Source organism: Canis lupus, chromosome 31, assembly GCF_048164855.1.
Source record: "Canis lupus baileyi chromosome 31, mCanLup2.hap1, whole genome shotgun sequence".
NCBI lineage: Eukaryota > Metazoa > Chordata > Mammalia > Carnivora > Canidae > Canis > Canis lupus.
Window position 1 is genome coordinate 23799382 of NC_132868.1, and position 22733 is coordinate 23822114.

A 22733-nucleotide genomic window follows, 5' to 3' on the forward strand; every position below is an offset into this window, starting at 1 on the left:
ATATAATTTTTTCTCATATGTAATTAAATGCAAGTAAAATGTTAACCTTAGAAATGTCTGCTTTGGGACTAGAAACACAGAGCACTTTTCATGCCCCGATGCAGCATGTCTAAGCTTTTGGCCACTAGTTCTTTATGATTACCCTGTTTAAGTCTTCTATTATTTCATTTTGATTTGAAGATTGTATTTTGAAGAGAAAAAAAAAATATTCCCAAGATGAGTTTCAGAGACTTTGAACTTGAGTCTCAGACTTGATGTTGCCTAGCTGGGTGACCCTTGGGCAGGCTTCTATGTCTCTTATGCCTCAATTACTTCATCCATTCTAATAAATGAAGGTGATAGTTCTTGTTTTGCTTTTGTCACTGGCATCACTAAGCATTTATTTAGAAAGGATTTACTGAGGGCTTATGAAATGCAAGGCAGTTTTCTAGGTTTTGCAAAGCAGAAGGAATTTGAGGTATTGTGGAGATGGATATTTAATTGGCAACATTACAAAATGACACAACACTTACTATTCATTTCTTTAAACAACTGTAGAAGGACAAAGAAGAGAATAATTAACAGCTTGGATGAACCAAGGAAGGCTTCATAAAGGAGGTAATATTCAAGCTATATCTTGAAGGATCTAGTTGAGTAAATGTGTGGTTGAAGGCCTTTGTTTGCATTTAGAATATCATGTGTTGAAGAAACAGCGTCATGTTTGGGGATTGTGAAAGATAACTACTACATTAAGGGTCACTGTGATCTATATGTCTGAATACAAATGAAGAAAAGATGTAAGGCTCAGGTAGTCTTTTTCCATCAACAAGTCCCATGCTTTTACTTATCACTACCTCCTTTACCCAAACTATCCAATACGCCCTTGTGGCAGCCCAATGTGAGTGCTGCACATGAACTTTGTGGTCTGAAATAAGGGCAAAGTTATGACCCACAGAATATTACCCAAGCATGGAATTGAAAAGGTGAGAATGAGTCAAATCTTCAGTGTTCAACAGAGTTCAAAGCCAAGGAATCCAACTTCCCATGCCAAGCCCAAAGGGCAGAAGAGAGGTCACAAGATGGAAATGAAATCAAGGGTTAAGTGCAGAATGGAAAGTGGCATAGCATCTGATCATGAAAGAAGAAAAGGTCCTGGAATCTAGTACTGGAGTATTGTACCCTTCTTTTATTAGTTATCGGGTACAGGAACAAATTGTAGATACTCCATTTTATTGTTTTTCCTAATTCTGCTTTTGCATTTTCTTAATTCTGCTTCTTGTAGTACTATATGATCTGTGTCTTGGTTTAAAAAGTTCTGGCTTTTGGGGATGCCTGGGGGTGCTCAGTGGTTGAGCATCTGCCTTTGGTTGGGTGTGATCCAGGAGTCCTGGGATCGAGTCCCACATCAGGCTCCCTACATGGAGCCTGCTTCTCCCCCTCTCCCTATGTCTCTGCCTCTGTGTGTGTGTGTGTGTGTGTGTGTCTTTCATGAATAAATAAATAAAATCTTAAAAAAAGTTCTACCTTTTAAATTCACCTTGAACTTCCTATCTATATTTACCTTCAATCCTACCCATCCCAGATATTAATTCATTCTGCAGATAGTCTAATTCCCTCCCTTTTTATTTCTCAGAAGTTAACTTTTAGAAATGTTTATCCAAATTTCATTCAAATATCTACTAATGAAAGAAGTTAAACCTTTTTTCTTACAAGATTTTCTTTTTTTAAGATTTGAGGTAAAGATTGGGAAACATAATACTCAGGATGCATGAAAACAGACACTTCCATACTATTTGCAAAAGGGTGAGGAAAGATTTGTAAATATCTTGTAGGTGAAGAATGTGAATACCTTCTGACCAAATAGCTTTATTCACAACATTTATCAACATTCTTAAAGCTAAAAATCCATCTATTTTAAAAGAAATGCAAAATATAATAGTAAGAATCTGTTTCTACTCTAGTAGAATTTTAAAATTTAAAGAAAGATTTTAAATATTCCATGTTGGCAAGGCAGTGAGTAAGTGGACATTCTCTAGGACTAATGAGACTTTAAAATAGTCAAAGCTTTCTAGTGAGCAGTATGACTGGGCATGTAAAACTTTAATAAATGCCTTATACTATTTGTCTCAGAAGATTCACTTCCAGACATTTAGCTTCTTGATGGAAAATATTATAGCCCTATGTTCTGACTGTCCCAGAAAATCACTTCACAGTGAAGGAAGTGCAGCAAAATGAATGTACATTCCCGGAATGGAAGGGTCTTTTAAAGTTAATTTTAAATACTTTCTGAATTTTAGGCTCTTCCTCTCTCTCATTGGAAAGAGAATTCTGATTTTTTTAAAATTTATTTAAATTTAATTTGCCAACATACAGTGTAACACCCAGTGCTCATCCCATCAAGTGCCCTCCTTGGTGGAGAATTCTAAACCACACTTTGTGCAAGGACTGTATGTTGGGCATTTTGAATCCTGGGTTTGGCTCAACATGTAGTGTGAGCCATCAATTCATGCTCCTCTTTTTAAATTACTGAATTATCTTTTTATTTGAGATTTATTATACTTTTCAAGTGGGAATTTTCTTCTAATTTTTTTGGAAAGAAACTATGGGTGTTTAGGATAAAATTTGGGTAGCTTAGATCCTAAGAAGCCAATGTGTTCCAAATACTGAAAATACATATATACTATTAAAAAGTTAAAATAAAATCAATCACTTCCTGTTTTTAATAACATTGTTTATTGAGTTCTCCCATCTGCAGCTTATATCTTCCATAATACCTCAAATGCATGGAAGTGTTTTTAAGAGGTAATATTATTTGTTTCTCATAACAACCTTATGGATAAGGCTCTGATTTTGTTTCATTTTACAGATGCTGAAAATAAGTCTCAGGGTGGTGAAGTGACCTGTGGAAGATTTTAGCTGATAGTTACTAGACCCCAGAAGCACATGTTCTGCCTACAGGACCTGGGTTCTTTATACAACACTAGATGCATTCCTGGTCTCCTGTGAATGAGAACTACCCCGGAATTTGTGGCAATGCCTCCCTCCTGGACTATACATCTTCTTAAGAGGTTCTTTCCAATAAGATCATCTCTCTGTGTCTGGGGCCAGAACATTCTATGGCCTCTAGGTGTCCTCTCTCTGGGGACTCTTGATTCACAGCTGCTTTCTCCAGATATTCACCTGTGCTCACCTCAGTGTCCTACATTATCATAGTGCAACTTCACCAAGGTCAGTTGAGGCTCTGGTTGTTGTGACCCTCTCACCTCCGGTCCCCATACCAAACAGCTTGGTAGGACCACTACATATCACAGTCTGGAAAAATCTTAAAACATTTCCAAATTTAGCTTACTATTTATATTTCTCTTTCTGCACCCTAGAAATGTTACTGCATCTGCTAGGCAGTTTTCTAGAGCCCAACTTCAAATCAAGCATACTTGGAAATTGAAGAAATATTTACACTGCTTCTGAATCAGTTGTGAAAATGACAGCATATAATATATAGTTATTTATAAAGGCTTCATAGATACTTCCAGATGCAATAAAGTTCCCCAGAGAATATTGGCTCTTGCTCTGGTGTCAAAGCAGTAAAGAGTGATAATCTACATGGGATAAATTGCCTATTAAATTTAGTAAGCCCTCTGATATTTAAGACCCACAACCATACTGATTAAACTTGCTTTTCAGTCTTTCCTTGCATCAAATCTCAAGGCTCCAACTAATATGAATTATTTGCTTTTTCTCAAACATGACTTTTGTGTTCACATTTCTTGACTTTCCTCATGTTGATCCTTTCCCCTAGCAGAACACGAGTCTAGTTTTTAATAAAAGTCTATGTTTACAAGAGCATCTCCATATATATAATCTTATACGGTCTTTATCATAGTCTGTTACCGTTTTACAAGTGAAAATTCAGAGGGAAATGTCTTACTGAATGTCTCACTTCCAGAATGTTATAGATCTGAGACTTGAATCTAGGCTTCAAAGCTTCACCACACTGTACTGCTTCTCCTGCTATAATTTAAAGGAAATTCAGAAAAAGGTACTTTCAATAAATATAACCACGTATTCATGTTATATTTAACAAAATGCTATTAATGTCATTGAGCTAAAAGATGAAAGAAAATAGAAGAATTTAGACTTAAAAAAACAGCAAAAAATTGAGAGAGGCATCCTTTACACAGAGTATTCACTCAGATTCAAGAATTCATTCTGCTCTTCTTCTTCTAATTCTTACTCATCATTAAGATTTTATCTTACGGGTACCTGGGGGGCTCAGTTCATTAAGCGTCTGCCTTCAGCTCAGGTCAGAATCCCAGAGTCCTAGGATCCAGCCCCTCATTGGGCTCCCTGTTCAATGGGGAGCCTACTTCTCTCTGTCCCTCTGTCTGCTGCTCCGCCTACTTGTGTGCGCTCTCTCTCTCTCTCTCTCTCGGTCAAATAAATTTTAAAAATCTTTTAAAAAATGATTTTCTCTTAAATGCCACTTTATATATAGAGCCTTTTCTGAACTCGTCCCCTTTGGAAACTGGAATAAGCATCTTATGACAGGATCCTATGGCACTGTGTGTGATTCCTCGACAATAGCAATTAACATACTTTAGTATCTATCCCTTGTTTAATTTTTTGTCTTTGCTGTGTGGTTGAAAGCTCCATAAGGGACAAAGACTGTTATCTTTCCATTACCCTAGTGTATACCAGAAGGATACATATCTCCTACAACATGGCAGCCATTTATATTTGGTGAACTTAAGAAAGAAAAGAGAGAGAGGAAAGAAAGGGGTTATTGAAAGCCCTAAGACTCCAAAGTCTGACTTATGAGTTTTTTACTTTGAATAGTTACTCAATTTCTCTCAATCACAGTTTCTCATGCTAAAAAGGTCACACTGACTAGAATCACAGCAATTTATAAGAAGTGTTATGAAGTGTCTGGAACATAATAAACAAATGAAAAGAATTTCTTTTTTATATCCAATCACAGGATGTTCTCTGAAAGTTACATTGTGTCTCTGGAGAACGTCCTTTGGTAGCAGTTCCTTTTATGACTCTATTCATGTTTCAACCATGTGGAGAGAGACCTTGGATATTTCCAAATCAACACCACAAATTTGAATTTGTTGTCTTTCCTCTTAAAAGTTTTCTTCCCCCTTTATTCCCTATTTCAGTTAAAGGCTCCATAGAAGACATAGAAGACAAAATTCAGAGCCCAAAACTTGTATCCTACCCTCAGCTCTCCCATTGTTTTCCTTAATCTATGCAGTGCTTCTCAGGGAGGCATAATATTGCCTTCCAGGGGACATGTGGTGATGTTTGAGACATTGTTGGTTATCACAATAGGGAAAAGTTGGTGGTATCTAGTGGTAGAGGCCAAGGATGGTATTAAACTTTCTCCGATGCATAGGACAGACCCCAGTAGCAAAGAATTTTTTGAATCAAAATATCAACAGTGCTGAGGTTGAGAAAACTCAACCCCTCAGTGCTGAGGGGTTAGTAAGCTTGCAAAACTGACAATCAAATCATTGGTCTTTGAACCTGCTGTCAGTACCATGTAATTTGCTGATGGAAAAAGGGGCTGGCTTCTTCCAGAAAATGCTATAATTGCCCCAACTTTCAGTAGAACTGTGGCATGTTTGCTGATGAGATCCAAAGTTGTCTGTTTTGGAAGGAGTTGTATAGATTCTCTATGTTGTCTCTATAACAGTAATTACAGAGTCATCCTGAGAACCCTGGAAGCCCAGAGACATTTTCAGGGAGTATTCAAGATTAAAACCATTTTTACAATAATATTAAGGTGTTGTTTGTCTTTTTTCACTCATTATTTTATGGGAATAGAGTGCAGTTTTCCAGAGTCTACATGATGTACAATACTGCCACATAATAAAATCAGAAGCAAGTAGCCAGGACAAGTATCCAGCTGCTTTCTATTAAACCAGACTTTAAAGAGATTTTCAAAAATGTATAACAATGCTACTCTACTCACAGAGTTTTTGTTTTTCAAAAATATGGTTATTTTTCATTCAAATATGTTATTTATGTTAACATATAATAGGTTGTTATTTAAAATAACAATTTAAAAATTAAATTAAAACAATTATTAAAATAATTTCAAAAAACCCAGTTTGCATTTCTTTAAAAAAATTTTTTTTAAGATTTTATTTGTTTATTCATGAGGGACACATAGAGAGAGTGAGGGGCAGAGACACAGGCAGAGGGAGAAGCAGGCTCCATGCAGGAAGCCCAATGTGGGACTTGATCCGGGGTCTCCAGGATCAGGCCCTGGGCTGAAGGCAGCACTAAACTGCTGAGCCACTGGGACTGTCCCCCAGTTTGCATTTCTAATCTAGGAAATATCAGTAGATATAATCATATAAACAAAAGCACAAAAGTACTTCGGGATCCACAATAATTTTTAAGAGTGTAAAGGAGTCAATGGAACAAATAGTTGAGAATTATTATTACAGTTCAGTGTTTCTCATATTTCATTTGTGCATTATATGCACAATATCTTAAAACACACACATACTCTGAATCAGTAGAAGTGATGGTTAATTTTATGTGTCAACTTGACGGGGCCAAGGGGTGGACAGGTATTTGATCAAATATAATACTGGGTATTTCTATGTGGTATTTCTGGATATGATTAGCACTTGAATTCCTAGACTAGGTAAAGTAGATTGCCCTCCCTAACGTGAGTGGCCCTCATCCAATCATTTGAAAGTTTGAATAGAACAAAAAGACTGATCCTCTTTAGAGTAGGAGGGAACTCTTCCAACCTTGACTGCCTTGAGTTGGGACACTGGTTTTTCCTGTCTTCTGAGTCAAACTGAAACATTTTCTTCCAAGTCTCAGCCAGCTGGCCTTTAGACTGGAACCATACCATTAGCTATCCTGGTTCTTAGGCCTTAGACTGGAACTGTATCATTGGCTCTCCTAGGTCTTGGGACCTGACAGCCTCCAAAGTCACATGAGCTAACTCCTTATAAAGAAATCTCTTTATCTGTATATTTCTCCTGTTGGTTCTGTTCCTCTGGCTAATCCTAACACAGTATATCTGGGATGGGGCCTGAGATTCTGCATTCTAACATCCTTCTAGATGATGCCAATGCTACTAGTCCATGGACCATACTCCTAGTGGCAAGGGTCAAAGCATCAACATCACCTGGGAATTTATTAGAAATATAGAATCTCAGACACTGTTTTAGATCTATAGAATCAGAATCTTCACTTGAACAAGATTCCCAACTGATTCATTTGCACAGAAAATTTAAGATATTGCTCTAGTGTAGTAGCTCTCAACCCTGACTACATAGTAGAATCACTTGAATAGTTTAAAAAAAAAGAAAAATGCCCAACTCCACCCTGATTAAATCAGAGTCTCACTGAATAGGCCCCAAATCCTTCTTTCTGTTTAAAATTTATTTATTTAAGAATGGGGGAGGGGGCAGGGGAGAGAGAGAGAGAATCCCAAGCAGACTCTGCAATGAGCAAGGAGCCAGGATGCCTAGATGGCTCAGCAGTTGAGTGCCTGCCTTCGGGCCAGGGTGTGATCCTGGAGACCCAGGATCAAGTCCCACATCGGGCTCCCTGTGTGGAGCCTGCTTCTCCCTCTGCCTGTGTCTCTGCCTCTCTCTTTCCCTCTGTCTCTCTCTGTCTCTAATGGCTAAATAAATAAAATCTTAAAAAAAAAAAAATGAGCAAGGAGCTGGGTGCAGGGCTTGATCTCAAAACCTGGAGACCATGACCTGAGCTGAAGCCGAGTCTCAACTGACTGCCACCCAGACACCCCCACCCCACCCCACCATCCCTCTGTTTTAAAAGCTGCATAACATTAATGTACAATTATGAATAAAAATCATTGGTCTAGAGAGAAAAGACTGAAGATCAACCATTACAGTTTTTTGATAAAATTTAATATTTAATTATTCATCAATAATAAGAAGTAATAATCAATTATCAATGCTAATTAATAAAAATAAATTACCCAGGGTGTGAAATGAGAGCAAATGATGTCAACTTACTACTTAGTATTTCTGGGATTGGGAGTCAACAGTTAATCAAATGGCCTAATGCTTCAGTAAGACATGAAAGGAAATGATGGCTCTACTCTGTCAGGAGAGACTATACAACCTCTTGTGTGTTTGATGTCTCTTCCTGGAGCGAGGACTTGGCTTTAAGTGCTTACTGCATATTTGAGGTCTAGGGTTGAATGTTATGCGTTGTACTAGAAAAGTAGACTCACAAAGCTGGAAGTGACCTTCCAGAGCTGGATGGAGACTAGATTCTCCAGATTCATTTACAGATGGGGAAACTGAGGCTCAGAGGATAATTCACTCACCATAGGAGGCAGCACTGCATAGTGGAGGGAATCACTGGTGTGCAACTCACGGCTCTTACACCTTCTCTGGAGTCAGCCCTCTTGGTCCAGAAACAAGTCATATGCTACAGCCAGAGCCTCCAGAAATCTATAAGCACAGTGAGCAGAATGCCTCCATTGAAATTTTGCTTACTGGTTACTGAGTATTTTATACCATTATTTTTTTTTTCATCATTCGAAAACTGTTTATTAAGTTTCTGACAAGTCATGTCAGGAACTTAGCAGACCTCATTAAAAGTAGTTATTTTGTCATACTACAATTATTTGTAGACTTATTTAATAGACCCAGCTCTCCTGATTTCCACTTCAATATTTACTTAATGGCATGTCATACTGACCTCCTTGGCAGATGAAGAGGGCTGAAAAATTGAACTATTCACCCAGCTGGGAAAGTGGGACTGAGACCTTGATCCTGGACCCACTGTTCTCTCTGCAAGCAGTGTGGAACCTTATGAGGTCAAAGGGCCAAACTGACATTGGCTATCATTAGCCACTAAAAGCTCCTCCTAGCTTTTCCTCCTTTCTCTGAAAATAGTACTTAAAAGGAGAGAGAAAAAAAAAAAAAAGGAGAGAGAAATAAAGGAAAGAAAAGAAAAGGCACTCTGTTTGATGTACTGTATGTTGGAGGGTTCTGGAAAAATTTATAATGTGTTCTGAGCTCAGAGACAAAATTTTCCGAAAGGACATTTATACTATTTTCTTCCAAGAGTCTGCATCCTGTTATACTCTGGAAGAAGTGACCTCATGGTGTTTGTATTTGTCTCTCGCACAAAACCTCTTTTATAGTATTAATGCATGTGCGGATCTTAGGATATGTAATACATGAAGCTCTGACTTGGGCAGGTCTTTCAAGGAACAGGCTGCTGCTTTCATAGCAGCGTCATCTTGTTGAATAGTGGCTGGGAGGGGGAGAATTGGATAGGATGAAGTCCGATGCCAAGTTCCTTGGAACATACATATGCCACAGCAATCGAAGGAACCTAATAAAAGCAAGAGAATATTAACCAGTGATACATGTTATTAGTCTCAGAGGAACTGGCAGTAATCGCTGTAATCCCTTACAGCCTATTAGAATTATAAGGTGATCGCTTGCACATTACCTCATTTGTATAATACTTTACAGCTTATAAAGTACTTCCCCATAGATCATCTTAGTTGTTTCTTCCAACATCCTTGTGAGATATGCAGCACTGGTATTATCCCAAATTTATGGGTAAAGAAACTGAGGCTTTTTTTTTTTTATTTTAAAGATTTTATTTATTTATTCATGAGAGACACAGAGAGAAAGGCAGAGACACAGGCAGAGGGAGAAGCAGGCTCCATGCAGGGAACCTGACGTGGGACTCGATCCCGGGTCTCCAGGATCACACCCTGGGCTGAAGGCGGCGCTAAACCACTGAGCCACCCAGGGATCCCCGAAACTGAGGCTTTGAAGGAAATTAAAAATGTGTAAATTATTTTACATAGGACTTGACCACATCAAAAGCTCTGTTATACACACGAATTCAATTGGTTTCCACAAGAAGTATCTGTGGTAAATAAAATTATTATTAATCCCATTCTGCATATAAGGAATCCAAGAGACAAGAGGAAATGGCTTAACCGAAGTTTCGCAGCAAATTAAGTGGCAGAGTGAGAAGTTGGATCCAGGCTGACTCTTTAAAAAGTGCTCTTTCCACTATGTACAACTGCCTCTTGCTGTACAGAGCACGGGCTTGGAGTCGGCCAGAGCTGAGTATAAATCTTGGCTCCTACACAGGCAAACTGTAGGGTGAAGTCTGAGAAACCACTTAACCTCTCAAAGCACAACTTTCTAATCAGCAAACTAGGAAAAGTAATACCTACCTCATGGAATTACTGTGAGGCAAAAAAAATGACCTAATGTTTGTAAAATGTTTAGCATCGTGCTTGACACACAGAAAGGGCTGTTACTCAATAAATTTTATCTCTGGCCCCCACTGGTGCACAAGCCCATTCTGTCCCAACTTTAGTCCCACCGGCGCTGCCTCAAAGCTTTGGAAAAGGTTATTTTTTCCAACTGAAGCTGTGGATCGCTTTCTGGGCAGTGAGGGAAGATCTGCACTGGTATCTGGAACGGAAGTCCAGATTTAAGGAGCCAGCGCTTTCATGTCCCTGCCTTCATGGCTCCTAGAATTCCTGCAAGCCCCCTCGTTTCCAGCCTCTGTTCCCAGACAAAGTGAGAACTCTGGTCAGAAGGAAAACAAACTGGAGCTCTGTCTGAACATCTGGTTAACATTCCAGAGCCCAAGACCCCACACTAAGAGGACCCTGCTCTCATTCTCTCGCTCTCTCTCAGGGGCATCTCGTCAACCTCAGCTATCTCTGCTGCCCCTCCAAGAAACCAAGCACCTGAAACTCAAGGTGGGCTTGAAGCAAAACAAGGCTTACAGTCAGGGAATAATAAAGACTTGTAGAGATCAGCCCCGATCACTTATTTGTTAAACATGTTGGTATTTCTTGTGGGAAATAGATATTTCTCAAAGCTTTCCCCTCTTCTGGAAACTCGACACTGTATTAAGGCGGAGTGACCAGCATGACCAGGCCCTGCCTGGCTTTACAGCCTCCCATGCATCTTGCAGCCCACTGGTCCTGCACAGTGTTCAGTTCTCCAAACACTCCTTGCCACCCACATTCAGTGCATTTGCACAATTTCTCTTTTTACCAAGATTTCGTACTTATTGCCTGAACTGTCGCTGCAGGGTGGGTTGCTATTCTTCCCAAAGATATTGCTCAAGAAACTCCTAAAAAATACCTCCTGAGGGGCACCTGGGTGGCTAAATCAGTTAAGCATCTGCCTTTGGCTTGGGTCATGATCTCGGGGTCCTGGGATCCAGCCCCACATCGGGCTCCTTGCTCAGCGGGGAGTCTGCTTCTCCCTCTCCCCCTGCTCATGCTCTCTCTCTGTCTCAAATAAGTAAATAAATAAAATCTTACAAAAAAGAAAAGAAAAAGAAATGCCTCCTGGTTGCCTCTATTCCTGGGGAGCTGTCTGGAATAAAGTTGGTGATTTTATCTTTGACCACCTCCACTACAGCCCCTAAGAACTCTGCCTGTGTTTAATGTTTGCACATCTATGTCCTTAAAAAGTCTCTGAGCTCACTGGGGTAGGTTTTTCTGTTGATTTATGAACCCCAACGCTAAGCATAATGACTTTTTTGAAAGTCAGTATGGAAGTTTTTGAATCTTAATCATTTTTACCTCCTGGACACCTTCGGCTACCTTGGACGTCTGTAATACTGTAATTCTTTTTAGTCATGACTCATAGTTGATGACAGTGTTAAGTCTTATTAAATATTAGTATGAAAATGATGATTTTTTTTCTGATCCAGGTTAATGGGCCTTTTGAATTCTATCTCACATTCCTAAGAACTCCTATAGAAGTATGGAGTATTTAAAATCAGACTGAGATTCAAATGATCAACATCCCTCTACAGAAGGTAAATTTGACCTTTGCAATTCTGTTTCAGATTGTTATAATGCCTTGAGTGAGGTGGTGTGAGAAAAACAGAGGATACCTACAACGGCATCTAGCACATGGCCACTGCTAAATAAATGCTGAAAGTTTTTAGTTGATTGAGACTTCATGAGATGATGGAAGAAGCCCCAAATACCTTGGATTTGAATCTTACCCTGCCTCTCATTAGTCATGTGATTTGGGCCTCTTTAAATATGAGTTTACTCATTTGGAATATGGAGCCAAAAATACCCACTATGAAGCCTTTCTGTAACAAGTGTTACAGTAACAGACTTTAGTATGGGCCTGGAAAATAAGAAATGAACAGTAGGCTGACTAACTGATTGGCATTTTTAAAAAAGATTTTATTTATTTATTCATGAGAGACACAGAGAGAGAGAGAGAGGCAGAGACACAGGCAGAGGGAGAAGCAGGCTCCCTGCAGGGAGCCCGATATGGGACTTGATTCCAGAACTCCGGGATCACCACCTGAGCCAAAAGCAGATGCTCAACCACTGAGCCACCCAGGTCCCCCATGATTGGCATTTAAAAATATAATTAATTACACTCTTTCAGGTCAGATTTCAGTTCCTAAATATATTAAATATTCTCAGAGTGATGATATAACTTTACCTACTCAGTAGTTTTGAAGGTTAATGATAATTTATTGATTTTTAAATAGAAACAATAATATTTAAAGATGATATCAACTATATATATATTTTTACAAACATCTTTTTTTTAACAGATGCCAATGATTTTTTTTAAACATTTGAAGAAGGGAGATGGTTAAATAAGCAAAACATACTTCAGTTAAAACATCAATACAATTATAAAAAGATAAAGTTTTAAATGAACAGAAATAAATTACTTATTTCTTAGAAACTATTTTTATGACTAAAATATTTTAAAAATATAATATAGGGACAAATAGTTGAAATAATGGACATAAATACAAGTAAATAAATATTTTGAAGGGAAAAAACTAATGAAATAATCTAAGCACGGAACAAATGCAAGGACTAAAGATTTATTGAACATAGGTGCCAGCAACATATGGAGAAGCCCTTTGATTAACTGCTCACTCTTGCATTTCTCTGTAGCTTCCCATCAGTGCTCCAGAGTCTCAAAGGCCAGAGTGGTTGGCATGTGTTGCACGTGAGCTGCACAACTCTGGCCACCCCAGAGAGCTCTTCCTAAGTTTCTAGCTGATGTTTAACATGAGAGTAAAACATTAACAGATGCTGTGTCTTAACTTTGCCTGCTGTCTTACTGGCTTTTCTCGTGGGTCCCTCTTGGCCGATGATCATCTGACACCAAGCTTGGGAAGCTGCCTGGTAAAGGGAGAGGTCGGGAAACGAAAGAGAGAGAGAGAAAGAGTCAGAGAAAGGAGTGGGGGTGCAGGGAAGAGGGAGGGAGAGAGAGATTGAGAGGGAAGATTATTTTGTGTTTTACTGGGAATTAAGATATTTGGAATGTAGATCCACTGAAGTTATTAACTTACTGTAGGAATTTGGGAAAGAGACACCTCTACCTCTCTGTGCCTCAGTTCCCTCATCTATGAAATAAAGCAATAGGATAGACGGCCTAAAATCCTTTTCTAGAGCTAGCAGTAATATTCAGTGCTTACACTGCAGTCTTGAATTACATTTATACTTTTATAGCCTTATCAAAACATTAAAACCTCTATTAATAAGACTAACCCAACCATTTAAGTAGATAAGTTTTATCATTACATCAACAAAAGGGAGGAGGAAACTAATGATAATGTTTACTATCTGTCATACGCTTTCATACAGTTCTCATTTTACATGATGCTAGACCTATAAGGTAGTCTTTCCCCATTTTATATTCTAGAAGTAAATCACTACTGCCAGGATATTAATTAGCAAGTCCAAGTCCAGGCTGTGATTGCTTTTATTTATTTACATTCTCCCTCAGTAAATACTGTTGAGCACCATGCCAGGTACTGAATTAGATGTAGGGATGTCGTAGGGAACAAAGTGTCTCCAAATATCTTATTTCTTTTTCTGCTACATTGAAAGCATATTCTTGCCATAATATCTTGAGAATGTAAAGGAACAAGATAATTTAAATTTTTCTAAATATATCAAGTATTTGGGGGATGGGGAAAACCTCTAAGTCACTTGAGAGTAGTTTTACAACATTTAGGCTCTGACTCTTCTCATTTTACATTTATAATGTGAACTTCATAATGAAAAAAAATGGATTAATCTCATCTCTATAAACACAAGGCATGCATATAGTTTTCCTTTTTTTTTTCTTTTTTAAGGAACCACACTAATACCTCCCAATTTTCACTACAAAATTGTGGAATATAAACAGCATTTTTAGAAAAAGTAATTCTCTAATTAAAAGGCAAAATAAGTACTTGAGGAAAACACTATTAAAAGATTAGTTGAATAAAATGAATAATTATGGAATATTGAAATAAAAAAGATTTATCACAGGCATACCTTATGGAACACATTCCATACAGTAGACATTAAGCTAGGTACTATGCAGGATCAAAAACTCAAAAGAATTTAGATTTAAAAAAAAAGAGAGAGAATTCAGATCATACCAAAGTGAATAAAGGATTCTGTTGATTTTTTTCAGGATTGCTGCTGCTACTATCACTGCCACTACTATTAAAAACAGCAATTCACATTTACTGTGTTCTCATTATTTGCCAAACACAGCATTAAGAGCTTTGAAAGCATCATAGCATTGGTCTTCTCAATACCTCTATAACATAGGCACCATCATTCTATCCAGTGCAGAAATGAGGATGTCAGAGTTAGGGAGGCTAAGTAACTTGCATACAGACACGCAGAGAGAAAGTGGTAAGCTGATATTCAAAGAAGGATTCTTTAAAGATTTTTATTTATTTATTTAAGATGGGGAGGGGCAAAGGGAGAAGGAGAGACTCTCAAGAAGACTCCATGCTGAACTCAGAGCCCATTGCTGAGTGTAGAGCACAGAGCCAAGGTGGGGCTGGATCCCAGGATCTGAAAGAGATCATGACCTAAGCAGAAATCAAGAGGTGGTCACTGAAACTACTGAAACTACTGAAACTACCAGGCACCTCAAAGACAGATTCGTCTAAGTCCAAAGAGAATGTTCTTAGCATCTAACCTAATAGTCATGTTAAGTGATTACCTAAGTGATTACCAAATAGATAAAGCTGTTAATAATATAAAAATCGAGATATGAGCTGATCTGGGACAAATAAAATGAGTTAAGATTCAAATGTATTCACTTTTAAGTGACAGTAAGACATAGAAGTGAATGTCCAGTGAGACTGCAACATGGATAGGGTTTAGATCTACTCCTGTAAAGAAGTCAGGCAAGGAGACACCAATGGCTGTGCTTAGAGTGCAGCACGCAGGAACTCTGAAGCTAATTATGGCAGGAGACACGAGAGAACTTGACATACCTGAGCAGCTATAGAGAGGTGAGGACTTCTACATCTTTAGAAAAACCCTTGGTAGATTCCGTGGTCCTGTGCACATAGAGGCATAGTATAGGAGTTTAATATTTGTGCAAAGACCGAAGGGCTAGGCATCAAGTCATCTGTTACATTTCAGGAAGTGGAGCCTTGGGTTCCTCCATTATATTGGATAAGGTAAAGTCTGGGAGATTCCAGTACAGTTTCTATTTTTCTTCTTCAAACTTTTTTTTGACTATGACCCACAGTAAAAAACACATTTTTTATCACCATCCAGTACACATACTCAAATAGACGAATATATTTAGCTAACACAAACATCTCATAAAAGGGATATTTTCCCTTACTATGGTCATTACACTCTAACATTTTTCTACTATATTTCATTTTTTATATTGGTAGACACAGTTAATAAATTAATTTCCCAGCCCACTAAGGAGATATAGTCTGCTGCTTAAAAAGTATTGGCCAAATGATCACTGGGGGAAAATAAGTACCAACAACCCATCTGCCTTGGAGGAGGAGGAAAATCTCATGTAGCCTATGAAACATGTTGACTCTTTCTTGAAAATATGACACCTGAGGATAAAAGTGAGTTCAGAGTCATGAATTCAGTTGGGTTCTGGGCACAGAGATGACGATTGAGACTCTGGAGTAGTTATTTGGAGGTAGAAAAAAACCATACGAAGCAGAAAGTAAAAAACTGAACTCTACAGAATACCTAAAGTTCTGCAGTGGAATGAGAAAGATGAATTCAAGGAAGAAAAAAAAAACACACCATGTTTGAGGACTTTAATAAAGTATAATTTATGGCAATTGTTTTGGAGTCAGGGATCATCGATCTATTTATATTGATTCTTTTTTATAAATCACCAGTGTATGCTAGGGCATTGTGGACTACAAAATAATTTATTCTCACCGGGGTTGTGAATCTGTTTCTTGTCTAAAAATGTTTACCCAACTCCAGGAAAGATGGCTTGTTCTGCCATCTAGTGGTCTGTTTTATTACACCATCAGCTGTAAGTTGACAAGCAGTGGATCGGAAAAACCAGCAAATTTACCCAAAGACACATTCTAATTACTGTAAATGCTATGTGAATATTGAAGCCCAGTTAATAGAGTTAACATTATAAAAACTTAGGTGGCTCTCCTCTTACAGTTGTATTTGGACACCTTTTCAAAATATCCCTTCTCATAAAATTCTAGGAAAAATTGTAAATTAGCTAGAAATAAGTTTAACATTCAGTGAGTAAGACAGTGAGTAAGACAGTCATGAAGAAAATTCTAGAACTCTGTCAAGGGACATGGAAGAGTGATAAGGTATGCTATGCTTATCAAAGGAAGAGTCATTATTATAAATATGCACACTTTTCTCAACTTTAGCTATTTGATTTAAACAAAATCCCAGGAAAATCTCAAAAATGTTTATTTGTATATTGGAACATTACAAATCGGTTCTTGTGTTTTTTAATGAAAGGGAAAATGTGAAACAATAACCCCTCAAAAGATAAGGTAAATAACTTATTTAAAGGGTTAAAAAGTATCATAAAATAATAGTTATTAAAATATGTAAAATTATGCAAAAATAGATCTGTAGACCAACTGAATAGCACACGGAGGCCAGAAAAAAAATCATGAAAGATATTGAAATTAAGCTGATGATTAAAGTGACATTTCAAATCAGTGGGGAAAAGAGAGCAAGTATTCAATGAATGGTGTTACCAAAATGTGTTATGTATATTGAAAAAAAAATAGTCATTTTCAACTTCAAGCCATATATTGGTATAAATTCCTTATGGCTTAGAGAGGTAAATGTAAAACACAAAACTATAAAAGTGTTAAGGAGAAAATGCAGGGTAAATTTTATAACCATATGGTGGGGAAAATCCAAGCAAAACACAACCCCAGAGCCATAAAGAAAAGGTTTGACACACTTAACTGCATAAAAATTTTCAATTTCTCTGCGATGACAGACACCATAAACAAAGTTAAACAACAAGTGACAGACTGGAAATTACATTCAGGATATAAAAGTGCTTCTCCATGTACACATCAATAAAAAAACAAGTCAATAAAAAATGGGTGAATGATTTGGACCAGGATTCACTGAAGAAATACAAATGGACCAAACCTGATAAAGATACTCAGGCTTAACACTGATCAGAAAAATGCAAACCAAAATCAGGTATTTTTACTTATTTTTAAGGTTTGGAAATACTAAGAGTGTGTAATAACACGCGGAAATGAACACTCTCAAACACTCTAGAAGAGGAATCAACTGGTAAAGCCGACTTGGAAGGCAGTTTGGCAGACTCTATAAAATTTCTAAATGTACTTATTTTTGACATAGCAGTTCTACTTCTGGAATGAATCCTCAGGAAATACATATGTTCACAAAGATTTATGTTCATTGCTTCATTTTGTTAAAAATACGAGTGAAAAATGGTAAAGATGTGAAAGCAAACTAATGTCTCTTACTTTCCAAAACCTGGCGATCTCCTAGCTGTCTCCCTTCCTCCATGGCCACCGAGACTTCGTTCCTGTTCATCTCCTCCTACTCCTTACCTCCTCAGGACTCAATCCTAAGACCTTCTTTCCATCCCTCCTCATTTCCTTGGTGACCTCCTCTGGCCTCTTGGTTCTGATTCAACATCTGCGACTCTCCACTTGATTTATGCTCCAAGCTCGTTGGCTCCTCCTCTGACCTCCAGATGCTTGCTGACATCTCTTTTTCTGTACCTTATATGCATTCTACCCATGACCTGAAAAACAAACTCTTGATCTCTTCTAAACCTGTCCTTGCCTCCACCTCCTACAGTTCAGAAAATAGAAATTTCATCATTCCAGGAGCTCAGGCCAAAATTCTAGAAGGCTTAATTGGAAACACTTTCTCTCATATCCTCTATTCAACTTGCCAGAAATTCGTAGGGCCCTACTGTGTCTGTAGTCTCAAGACATACGAAGATTGAAGCTCGCCAACACTGCTCACCTCCTCCATTCTGAGCCATCACCATCTCCTATGGGAATGACTGAAACAGCCTCCTAACAGGTGTCCGGGGGTTTTGCTCCCTAATGTGATCTGCTTTTAAAGGAGCAGATAGAAAGATTCTTTTAAAATGAAAATCAGATCCTGTCTCTCTCCTGCTTACAATGCTCCACTGGCTTCCCATCTCACTCACAGTAAGCCAGCATTTTTACAAAGCTGTATAACCTTGACCTGAACGTCATTTCCCCTCCTCCGAACACTCCCTCTCCTTGATTTTCTCCCCTTCCCACTTACCCACTACTAAGCTCTCTCCTGACTCACCCTACTCAGGACACTTCGCCCTCCTTCCAAATCTTCCAGCTCCAGAGATAACCATGGCTTAGGGCCCATTCACCTCCATACCCTCTGCCTGTATTTCTTCACTTGCTCCCTGGCCTATTTTCAGCCTTTACTCTCCCTTTGAGAAACTATGACATCGACTTTATTTTAATCATAATGTTTTATTGTTGGCCTCCTGGGTGGCTCAGTCTGTTAAACCTCGGACTCTTGAGATCAGCTCAGGTCATGATCTCAGGGTCATGAGATTGAGCCTTTTGTTGGCACTCAGGATGCAGTCTGCTTGAGATTCTCTTTCCCTCTCGTGCCTACTCCTCTCTAAAATAAATAAATAAATAAATAAATAAATAAATAAATAAATAAAATGTTTAAGAAAATAATGTTTTATTACAAAATATATGATTTCTGATATTTTTAATATTGTGCAAATGCTTTAAATACATCTTCATCTAAATCTAGGTGCTGTAAATCCACTCATTCAATTTATAGAAAATGGTTGCCGTATAATCCAAATAGCAAAGATAGTTCTTGTATTTGTGCCCAAAATGTTTTACTTTGTTTTCAGTTCAAACAGCATATAAATTACTGGGAAAACCAATTCTAAGCTATTCCAATTGCATGATAAAATCAATATTCTCTCTCAGTTTGTTAAAACTTTCTGTGCCTTGGGGCGTCTGGGTGGCTCAGTGGTTGAGCATCTGCCTTTGGCTCAGGGAGTGATCCTGGTCCTGGGATCGAGTCCCACGTCGGGCTCCCTGTGAGGAGCCTGCTTCTCCCTCTGCCGGTCTCTGCCTCTCTCTCTATGTCTCTTGAATAAATAAATAAAATATTTAAAAAACAAACTTTCTGTGCCTTGTTCTTCCTGTCCCCTTCCCCTCCAGAGGCTACACATTCCCGACTATCTTTTGATTTACACCTTAAAATAATTTCTATCTTGAGGCAATTGCATCACAGTGAATAATAAGGATTGGTGAGAGGTGCTCTTCTCTGCTGTTACATAGGTGAATGGCGATTGATTGATTGATTGATGAATTGATTGCAAAAGGGGAGGCAAGCAGGACTTTCAGACAATAGGATCATTCTCGGGCAAATCAATTTCAGGGAAAAGTTTATTTGAAAGTCAAAGATTTAGAAATTGTTTCCTTTTTCCATTCCCATACATTCTTGGAAAATCTATGAGCTTAGCAACCTTGGGTATTCAGACACCCATACCCCATTCAAAAGATAAATCATATCATGCAGTTCTATGCAATAGTGATTTAAAAAGGTGATGAAAGGATGCAGAAATTCCCAAGAAATAATTGTAATTGAAAAAAAACTCCACAAGTTGCTTAGCAAAACTACTCATTTATCATTGAGATTAATGTATTGCCAATAGCTTTACATAATAAAATTGCAAAGTTGCAACAAATTCCTACTTCCTTTTTCCCTTTATACAACTATTTTCCTATCCTGTACTGGTGATAGTCACTTTCAATCTTATCACATCATGTGTTCTGTTACAGTTCTTTGTATCTATATCAGTTCCTCCCACTAGATAGTTCCGTAAAGGGCTATATAATTTTCAATTTTCCAATTTCCATACAATGCCTGGGATAGAATAGGCTGTCCATGACATTTTGAATGAATTAATAAATGAATAAATGAATGGAAGTTAATGTTTCATCCCCTTTTTCTCCCCTTTGTCTCATTGATTAAAAAACAAATAATTTTTATTTTATTTTGCATACCCAATGATCTCTTCTATACTTACTGGACAGTGAGTTCTAGATATTTAACTCCCAGACGTTATCTCATTTTTCTTCCCCATTTTGTGGTGAAGAACCATGGGTAGACATAGCCTCAGCTTACACATAGAGAAGTAGAAACCCACAGATGGAAAACATCTTTCTAAATGCACTGCCACAGACACTGTGACCATTAGGTTATAAGTGTTGTTTTGTCAGTGTGAAGAGTCACGAATGTACCGAGACAAGGGGTGCCCGGGGGGCTCAGTCAGTTAAGCATGGAGTCTTGGTTTCAGCTCAGGTCATGATCTCAGGGTTGCAAGATTGAGCCCCGTATTGGGCTTCATGCTCAGCAGGGAGTCTGCTTGGGATTCTCTCTCCCTCTCCCTTTGCCCCTTCCCCTGTTCTCCCTCTCACTCTTTCTCTCAAATAAATAGATAAATGTTAAAAAAAAAATACCAGAGAGTGACATCTCAACCAGATAGTATTTGTCAAAGAAAAAGGGAAATGGCTACTTTTTTGATATGGACATGCATTTCTGTTTGCACGTTTATCAAAGTAAAAACAAGACAGAAATTTACAAAAGCAGAGTAAATTTTTGTGTTTGACTTCTGTAGTGCTTTTGATATTGAATATTAATGATAGCAGCAGTTAAAACAATGTCAATAAAACAAAATAACAGAGTCAACCAAGAAAATGGTAAGAAATTTTAGTACCCTTCTCCCTGCCTCCCTGGAGATAGGGACCTTCTGCTGCATAGAAGCAATAAAGCCATTTCTGGGTTACAAAGAAATTACTACAAAGCTTTACAAGGTGCAATGCTAAGACAATGCTTAAGTCCCTAATTGGTACTGTGTTTTTCACATTTATTTTAAGGTGACACAAACAGAAATGTGGTATTTTCAGAGACAGAAATGAACAGAAAGGGGACTGTTATACCTTCAGTAATGTATAGAACCCCTGGACAAACAAGTGTAGTCCAGTTCAAAAGCAATATTATAAATTTTCTTAAAAAATGAGCCTGCATTACTCAATTGAAACATAAAAATCAATTCTAGATTTTCCAGGAATATATACCCCCTACTCAAATAGAAATAACCTAACAGAAGAAGCCAGAAAATATAGGGAAAAAATTTGATAAATGATAACTACATACCAGAAATTCAACTGCTTTCTGCATTAGACAGATGTTCAGACTAGGATCTGAGTGATATATGAAGGTCTCATAAAGCTATCACACTACTCTATTTACTATAACATTAAAATACACCTTAAAATTATCTTTACTCATCTTTCACAATTACCTCTGCCTTTACCTTTACAAGACAGAGGAGGCTCTACAAAATATGAAAGTAATAAATTGAATCAGTATGTAAAAATATCACTATGTTTGGACAGACAATTGGAAGATTGGTATTAAAACTTCATAGATGATATTAAAAAGAAAAATGCAGGCTAGGAATGAATATTTGGAATGCATATATTGGATGAAATGTCCATATAATCAGCACACAAAAAGCCCATTTATATCAAGAAAAAATACTCTAATTCTCTTACTGAATAATAAGCAAAAGATATAAAATTAAAAAATATGCCTTATCAATTGAACATATAGAATAAAATTTCAATCTCCCTAAAAATCAAAACTCAATAAAAATAACAAGATATTTTTTAACCTAAAGCTTTGGAAACAATTTAAACTACTGAAGAAAATTATCCTGTAAATGTGATCAGAATTTATCTAATTATCATCAATTATATGATTTAAGATGGGAAAATATCTAGCTGGTTTAAAGACCTTGTGAAACATTGGTATAATATAACATCCTTCATAAAATAATAAATTTGAAGAATAATGGCATAATGAAATAATCAAGATGTAATATTAAATGAAAAGGCAAGATTTGAATTGAAAATATTATTTCAATTTCATTTTTCAAATATAATAATGACCGTAATTACTTGAGAAAGAGTCATTTCTTTATGCTCCTGTACATGTGGCTTGTCCTCTCTCTATCAACCACATGTACATACACATGTACATGCACGCATGCACACTACCTTCCTGTTTTCACTTCCTTTAATTACAACAGAGAAATAGAATGATTTTGTTTCATTTTGTCTTATTTTAATTTAGTTTAGTTTTTTAAAGAGAGTGCTTGCCTGTGCACTGAGGGGGTGAAGGGACATAAGGAGGGGGAGAGAATCTCAAGCATATTTCTGCTGAGCTGGAGTCCCTGGGGAGGTGGCAGGTGTGTGTGTGTGTGTGTGTGTGTGTGTGTGTGTTCTATTTCACAACCCTGAGATCATGACCTCAGCTGAAATCAAGAGTCAATTGCTTAGCTGATTGAGCCACCAGGCTCCAACCACAGAGAAAGCTTTAAGTAAGAGTCATCATTCTGAAGTTC

General features: G+C 37.6%; 2 long non-coding RNA genes across 2 annotated transcripts in view; both read right to left on the reverse strand.

The window, feature by feature from the left end:
• LOC140622427 (uncharacterized) overlaps positions 1–8438 on the reverse strand; it is a 39734-nt gene extending 31296 nt beyond the window's left edge. The window contains exon 1 of the long non-coding RNA XR_012022192.1: positions 8312–8438. This is a non-coding gene — a long non-coding RNA (uncharacterized lncRNA). The remainder of the gene's footprint in view (positions 1–8311) is intronic.
• Positions 8439–12873: 4435 nt separating this feature from the next.
• On the reverse strand, positions 12874–17962 carry LOC140622429 (uncharacterized). Its single transcript, XR_012022194.1, has 3 exons — positions 17842–17962; positions 15265–15330; positions 12874–13159 (listed from the first exon to the last, which is right to left on the reverse strand). It is a non-coding gene; the product is annotated as an uncharacterized lncRNA (long non-coding RNA).
• Between the last annotated feature and the right edge of the window lie 4771 nt (positions 17963–22733).